Raw genomic sequence first — 8,287 nt, 5'->3', positions numbered from 1 at the left:
AGAATTAATATAAAATCCTAAAATTAGTAGATTATCGAAATCTTATATCTGGATATTTTGATAACCTTTGGTAATATGCCTTTAAGGGATAGCAGCATGCTACCACTAGGATGTGATCCAGCCCCGGTTTCAATTTGGCCTTTGAGCAGAACATAAGAACATAAGAACTAGGAGCAGGAGTAGGCAATTCAGCCCCTCGAGACTGCCCCGCCATTCAATACGATCGTGGCTGATCTCATTTCGGCCTCAACTCCAATTTCCCGCCCTCTCCCCATAACCTTTCAACCCGTTACTAATTAAAAATCTATCTCCTTAAATTTATTCAGCGTTCCGGCATCCACTGCACTCTGAGATAGTGAATTCCACAGGTTCACGACCCTTTGAGAAAAGTAATTCCTCCTCATCTCTGATTTAAATCTACCACCTCTTAGCCTAAAACTATGGACATAACTCACACAGCCCTGTTGCTGATGTCTCCAACATTTCGATCCAAGTATACGTTTTTTAATTCATTCATTGGATGTGGGTATCACTGGGACAGCATTTACCGCCCTTCCCTAATTGCCCTTGTTCAGAGGGCACTTAAGAGTCAACCACATTGCTGTGGGTCAGGAGTCACGTGTAGGCCACACCAGGTAAGGACGGGAAAAGCCAAGTACTGCAGAACCTGAAAATCTGAAATGAAAAGAGAAAATGCTGGAAGGTTCCCAGCAGGTCTGGCAGCATCTATGGAGACAAAAACAGAATTAACATTTGAGGCTGATGATCTTTCATCAAAGCTGGGAAAACATGGAGATGTAATAGGTTTTAAGCAGGCAAAAGGGGATCTGTAGCAAAAAAAAGGACGATAAAGAGAGAGCGTCTGTGATAGGGTGGGAGACAGGAGAGATTAGATGACAATTTGTGTTTCATGGGCCTGTGGAGCTTCCTAGGACTTGCAACAATACAGCAATCCATGCTCCAGAGGTTTACTAGTGTTGCTGAGGCATTGCCCTGGGAGATTACTAGGGTTGCTGAGGCATTGCCCCGGGAGATTACTAGTGTTGCTGAGGCATTGCCCTGGGAGATTACTAGGGTTGCTGAGGCATTGCCCTGGGAGATTACTAGGGTTGCTGAGGCATTGCCCCGGGAGATTACTAGGGTTGCTGAGGCATTGCCCCTGGAGATTACTAGGTTTGCTGAGGCATTGCCCTGGGAGATTACTAGTGTTGCTAAGGCATTGCCCTGGGAGATTACTAGGTTTGCTGAGGCATTGCCTTGGGAGATTACTAGTGTTGCTGAGGCATTGCCCTGGGAGATTACTAGGGTTGCTGAGGCATTCCCCCAGGAGATTACTAGGGTTGCTGAAGCATTGCCCTGGGAGATTACTAGGTTTGCTGAGGCATTGCCCTGGGAGATTACTAGGGTTGTTGAGGCATTGCCCTGAGAGATTACTAGGTTTGCTGAGGCATTGCCCTGGGAGATTACTAGGGTTGCTGAGGCATTGCCCTGGGAGATTACTAGGTTTGCTGAGGCATTGCCCTGGGAGGTTACTAGGGTTGCTGAGGCATTGCCCTGGGAGATTACTAGGTTTGCTGAGGCATTGCCCTGGGAGATTACTAGGTTTGCTAAAGCATTGCCCTGGGAGATTACTAGGTTTGCTGAGGCATTGCCCTGGGAGATTACTAGGGTTGCTGAGGCATTGCCCTGGGAGATTACTAGGGTTGCTGAAGCATTGCCCTGGGAGATTACTAGGGTGCTGAGGCATTGCCCCTGGAGATTACTAGGGTGCTGAGGCATTGCCATTGGAGATTACTAGTGTTGCTGAGGCATTGCCCTGGGAGATTACTAGGGTGCTGAGGCATTGCCCCTGGAGATTACTAGGGTGCTGAGGCATTGCCATTGGAGATTACTAGTGTTGCTGAGGCATTGCCCTGGGAGATTACTAGGGTTGCTGAAGCATTGCCCTGGGAGATTACTAGGGTGCTGAGGCATTGCCCCTGGAGATTACTAGGGTGCTGAGGCATTGCCATTGGAGATTACTAGGGTTGCTGAGGCATTGCCCTGGGAGATTACTAGGGTTGCTGAGGCATTGTTCTGGGAGATTACTAGGGTGCTGAGGCATTGCCCCTGGAGATTACTAGGGTGCTGAGGCATTGCCATTGGAGATTACTAGGGTTGCTGAGGCATTGCCCTGGGAGATTACTAGGGTTGCTGAAGCATTGCCCTGGGAGATTACTAGGGTGCTGAGGCATTGCCCCTGGAGATTACTAGGGTGCTGAGGCATTGCCATTGGAGATTACTAGTGTTGCTGAGGCATTGCCCTGGGAGATTACTAGGGTTGCTGAGGCATTGCCCCTGGAGATTACTAGGGTTGCTGAGGCATTGCCCCTGGAGATTACTAGTGTTGCTGAGGCATTGCCCCTGGAGATTACTAGTGTTGCTGAGGCATTGCCCCTGGAGATTACTAGTGTTGCTGAGGCATTGCCCCTGGAGATTACTAGTGTTGCTGAGGCATTGCCCCTGGAGATTACTAGGGTTGCTGAGGCATTGCCCTGGGAGATTACTAGGGTTGCTGAGGCATTGCCCTGGGAGATTACTAGGGTGCTGAGGCATTGCCCTGGGAGATTACTAGGGTTGCTGAGGCATTGCCCCTGGAGATTACTAGGGTTGCTGAGGCATTGCCCTGGGAGATTACTAGGGTGCTGAGGCATTGCCCTGGGAGATTACTAGGGTTGCTGAGGCATTGCCCCTGGAGTTTACTAGGGGTGCTGAGGCATTGCCCTCGGAGATTACTAGGGTTGCTGAGGCATTGCCCTGGGAGATTACTAGTGTTGCTGAGGCATTGCCCTGGGAGATTACTAGGGTTGCTGAGGCATTGCCCTGGGAGATTACTAGTGTTGCTGAGGCATTGCCCTGGGAGATTACTAGGGTTGCTGAGGCATTGCCCTGGGAGATTACTAGGGTGCTGAGGCATTGCCCCTGGAGATTACTAGGGTTGCTGAGGCATTGCCCTGGGAGATTACTAGGGTTGCTGAGGCATTGCCCCTGGAGATTACTAGGGTTGCTGAGGCATTGCCCTGGGAGATTACTAGGGTTGCTGAGGCATTGCCCTGGGAGATTACTAGGGTGCTGAGGCATTGTCCTGGGAGATTACTAGGGTTGCTGAGGCATTGCCCTGGGAGATTACTAGGGTGCTGAGGCATTGCCCTGGGAGATTACTAGGGTTGCTGAGGCATTGCCCCTGGAGATTACTAGGGTTGCTGAGGCATTGCCATTGGAGATTACTAGGGTGCTGAGGCATTGCCCCTGGAGATTACTAGGGTTGCTGAGGCATTGCCCTGGGAGATTACTAGGGTTGCTGAGGCATTGCCATTGGAGATTACTAGGGTTGCTGAGGCATTGCCCTGGGAGATTACTAGGGTGCTGAGGCATTGCCCTGGGAGATTACTAGGGTGCTGAGGCATTGCCCTGGGAGATTACTAGGGTTGCTGAGGCATTGCCCTGGGAGATTACTAGGGTTGCTGAGGCATTGCCCTGGGAGATTACTAGTGTTGCTGAGGCATTGCCCCTGGAGATTACTAGGGTTGCTGAGGCATTGCCCTGGGAGATTACTAGGGTGCTGAGGCATTGCCCTGGGAGATTACTAGGGTTGCTGAGGCATTGCCCTGGGAGATTACTAGGGTTGCTGAGGCATTGCCCTGGGAGATTACTAGGGTTGCTGAGGCATTGCCCTGGGAGATTACTAGGGTTGCTGAGGCATTGTCCTGGGAGATTACTAGGGTTGCTGAGGCATTCCCCCAGGAGATTACTAGTGTTGCTGAGGCATTGCCCTGGGAGATTACTAGGGTGCTGAGGCATTGCCCTGGGAGATTACTAGGGTGCTGAGGCATTGCCCTGGGAGATTACTAGGGTGCTGAGGCATTGCCCTGGGAGATTACTAGGGTGCTGAGGCATTGCCCCTGGAGATTACTAGTGTTGCTGAGGCATTGCCCTGGGAGATTACTAGGGTTGCTGAGGCATTGCCCTGGGAGATTACTAGGGTGCTGAGGCATTGCCCCGGGAGATTACTAGGGTTGCTGAGGCATTGCCCCGGGAGATTACTAGGGTTGCTGAGGCATTGCCCTGGGAGATTACTAGGGTTGCTGAGGCATTGTCCTGGGAGATTACTAGGGTTGCTAAGGCATTGCCCTGGGAGATTACTAGGGTTGCTGAGGCATTGTCTTGGGAGATTACTAGGGTTGCTGAGGCATTGCCCCTGGGAGAGCGGCAGTGGCTCCGTGGAGGATCAACCTGTTGCCCTCTCTCAGTTTAACAGTACTTGTACTCCCACCACTGTCACTCACCAGTCCCTTTGCTGGGCACCAGGAGGCTCTCCAGACAAATTTTGCAAAGGCAGTGGGACCGGATAGCTGTGGCAGTCAGTGTCAGCCGCCTAGGACCATGAAACTGGAGGAAGTGCAGTGCCAAATTTCAATGACCTCACATGGGTGATCAAGGTCAGCAAATGCGTCTTCATATGTCATGTCCTACTAACTGTACCATTAACCTCATACTATCCCCAATGTGCCACACTCACATCATTTTCCTATCAACATTCTCTATTGAGCGTAACTCATAGTTCACATTCATAGCCTTATCTCACCCCTTCACACTTAACATTGCTGCAAACCTCACACCCACATCTTAACAGCTCACACACGCTGCCAGCTATTCAACCTCTTGCTCCCCATCACTTCCCTCATGGGTTGAGGAGAAACAAGAGACTAATGTTAAAGAAGCACCATCACTCGACCTTCCTGGCAGCCAGCTCAGTTACTGGAACTGTGCCGACTCTAGAGGGTCGCTTAGAGGTAGAATGTGCACGTGGTGGGTCACCAGGCATGAGTGGCCTGCAGCCAGGGCAGGGGAAAATGCTCACACATATGCCAGGTCCCCAGAGGGCGAGGTTGCAGATGAGTTCTGCTGCAGAAGTTTCAGAATAAGACTTTGATGGGGTAGCATACAGAAAATGCCTGATCAGCATATGCACAGAAATGCTTGGCGCTTTGGCAGGGGCCTCGCTGACATGAGCTCTTTGATGATCTCTTTTTTTCCCTTCCCTGGTGTTTCTCTCTCTTTCTCCCTCTCACACAGTTGCTCTTTCAAGACAGAGAGTTCCCAAGTGATTTTCATCATCCTCTGACAGTTGGGAGACTGTCCATGTGTGAATGGTGCAGAAAATGGGTGTGGATGCTGGTAATCTGAAATAAAAATAGAAATTGCTGGGAATATTCAGCAGATCCACTTTCTGATGTTAATAGACTTTACTTAAAACTCTAGGAATAAAGAACTTACATTTATACAGTACCTTCCATGACTAAAGCCCTTAACAGCCAATCAATAGAGTGTATGCAATGTTGTCATGTTGAAAACGCAGCTGTCAGTTTGTCCCAAGGTCCTACTGACAGCAATGACCAATCCATTTTAGTGATATAGGTTGAGGGATCAATATTGTTAGGGACACTGAGGAGACCTCCTGTGCTCAGGATCTTATGCTTCCACCTGAATGAACAGACAAAGCCTCATCATCCAAAAGACAACACCTCCAACACTGCAGCACTCCTTCAGCTGTGGCTTAATGGGTTGTGCTCTTGCTCCCTAACTTGTAAAGTTCTGGGCTCAAGTCCCAATCCAGGAGCATAACAATCAATGCTGATGCTCCAGTTCTGCACTGTTGGAGGTGCCACCTTTCGATGAAATGGTAAACCAAAGCCCCATCAGCTTGCTAAGGGGAATGTAAAAGATTCTGTGACACTGTATTGAAGAAGAGCAGGGGAGTTATCCCTGATGTTTTGACCAATACTTATCCCTCAGTAAACATCACAAAAAAACATCATTCGGATGTTATTGCATTGCTGTTGGTTGGAGCTTGCTGTGCACAAATTGTCTAACATGGTTCTGATGTTACCACAGTGACTGCACTTCAAAAAGCACTACATTCACTTTAATGCACTTTGATATTACGCCAGTGGCGTAAAAGGCACTAAATAAATGCAAGCCTTACTTTTTTCTCCTTTAGTACCATGGGTTACGTGCTCAATTCTCTAGAGTGGGACTTAAACTCACAACACTCTGCCATAAAGGCAAGAGTGCCACCAACTGAGCTAAACTTGACCTCAAAGCTTAAGGTACATTTTAAAATTCACTATTTATGACAGAGAAACCAGAACAGCTGTAATTTTTTTTGTTTTTGGTAATTTCATGGTTGTAGTTTAGTCCTTGCAGCTTCTGTGGAGACTTAAGTCTATTCTCCCAGGGCTAGGCCAACCCAGAGTGGCCAACTACTGGTGAAAAATTTAAGAGAACACTTTGGCGTCAAGGTGGACATTTGGAAGGGTGAGGGGTGGTACTGCCGGGGCTGTCAGAGCCGGTGGGCTTGCTGGAGCTTTTGAGGTTGCAGGACAGGAGATCGAAGAGGAGAGTGCAACGCGCACACACACAGGTACATGCAGCAGACGGGCAAAGCTCGAACATCATAAGTACGGGAAAAGCGGCATCACGGCCTCAAGCAACCCGGGACATGGGACACCCGTCCCAATTACAAGATGATCCCATAAAACCGAGGATGGTTGGTCACCCTGGACAAACCATCGGCAGCCACTTACTGGGCCTGTTTGTCATTCCTCACGGATATCATGGAAGAATGCCACACTTCCAGCCCCCGAGGAAGCAATGTAGTCTAGACGCAGCACTACACAAACAAATTATCTCCCGTAATCTTGTCATTATTTCATTGCTGCTCATGGGACCAAGCTGTATGCCAATTGGCAGCCACGTTTCCTGCATTACACAACAGTAACTAAATCTCAAAAATGTACTTCCCTGGCTGTAAAGCTGCCTGCGCCCTCACATCATGAAAGATGGTATATAAATGCAAGCCTTTGTTTTATTGATTTAAAAGCAGCTGGACAAGTTCTAGAAGGAGATGAATATGACTGCACAAAATGCAAGTGGAATGCTGGGTGGAGTGCCTCATGGTCAGTGTGGTTTCTTGAAACTTGTTTTGCTCGTCTTCAGGATTGTAAAGAACATGTTTTCAGAATTCTTTCTTCCCTGAATTGGCCTAAAAATATTCCTTTGGCCTTTTCCCAGGAGATTATATGGATGATAGTGGTTGGGAAGCATTGTGGATGGAGTGGGGCGGGTGCGTTGGTAAAGGAGAGGAAGGTGGGTAAGGCTGTGATGCCTAATTGCGCTATGACTATGGGACAAGCTCCTTGGGCTGGCTGGCTCTTGTCATTTTTAAAAATCTGTACTCCATCCTGAAATGTCACTTTTGGCACAGTTTCTACAGTTGAAGGATCCTAAAGCAGAGTGAGAAAAACACTGATCCTAATGAATATTTACTAACAACATTCTGGCTCTGAACTGTGAAATTGGGAACTTGAACCCTTGATGCCGAACTGGTACGATGTCAAGGGTTAACCCACAGCGAGAGAGCTGAAACAGAAATTCCTCTCCATCTCCATTCCTATGTATGGTATCAATAGAATCCACGGAAGGTTGTGGTATTGCATCACCTAATTTATCTCATTCCATTGCACCAAGCTAATTTGTGTAGCTGTTGTCAACAATCAGATCGATTTTCCTTTTGAAATGATTATATTGGGAATCATATTCTCCTTACTGGCACAGCAGCGGTGAAATGAAATATTCCTTTCGTGTCCTGTTTACAATTTTATATGTTTTTTGATTAACCAGGATAAAATAGCACTTCAAGCAATGCTGTCCTGCACTCCTACCGGTGCTGAAATGGGAATTCAACGCTCTTAATCGAATTGGTTTTTATTGGACAAGTCAAGGATGAGTTAAATTGCATACTGAACCCTAGACACAAGTGTAAATGTTAATGCATTTCTTTAAATTTCTACTCTCTCTCACCAAACAAAAATAAACACCTTTTTTCATTAAGCCTAAACTCCTTATTCTTTAAAAAATTATTGTTCCTGTCTGGTCTGATTAGAGATGGTCACTAAATCCAAAATGAGCCACTTGTAGCAGCATTAATCAATTGTCACTGAATATTAGAAATTCTTGTCATTTTTAAAAATCTGCACTCCTTCCTGAAATGTCACTTTTGGTACAGTTTCTACAGTTGAAAATTCTAAAACAGAATGAAAAAAACACAGATCCAAATGAATATTTACTAACAACATTCTGGCTCTGAACTGTGAAATTGGGAACTTGAACCTTTGTTGCTGAACTGGTATGACTCGATGCAAAGGTTAACCTGCAGTGAGAGAGCTGAAACTGAAAGTAATTAATT

The sequence above is a fragment of the Cetorhinus maximus genome, chromosome 16 (genome assembly GCF_964194155.1).
Source record: "Cetorhinus maximus chromosome 16, sCetMax3.hap1.1, whole genome shotgun sequence".
Taxonomy (NCBI): domain Eukaryota; kingdom Metazoa; phylum Chordata; class Chondrichthyes; order Lamniformes; family Cetorhinidae; genus Cetorhinus; species Cetorhinus maximus.
Note: the sequence above shows the minus strand (reverse complement) of the source record.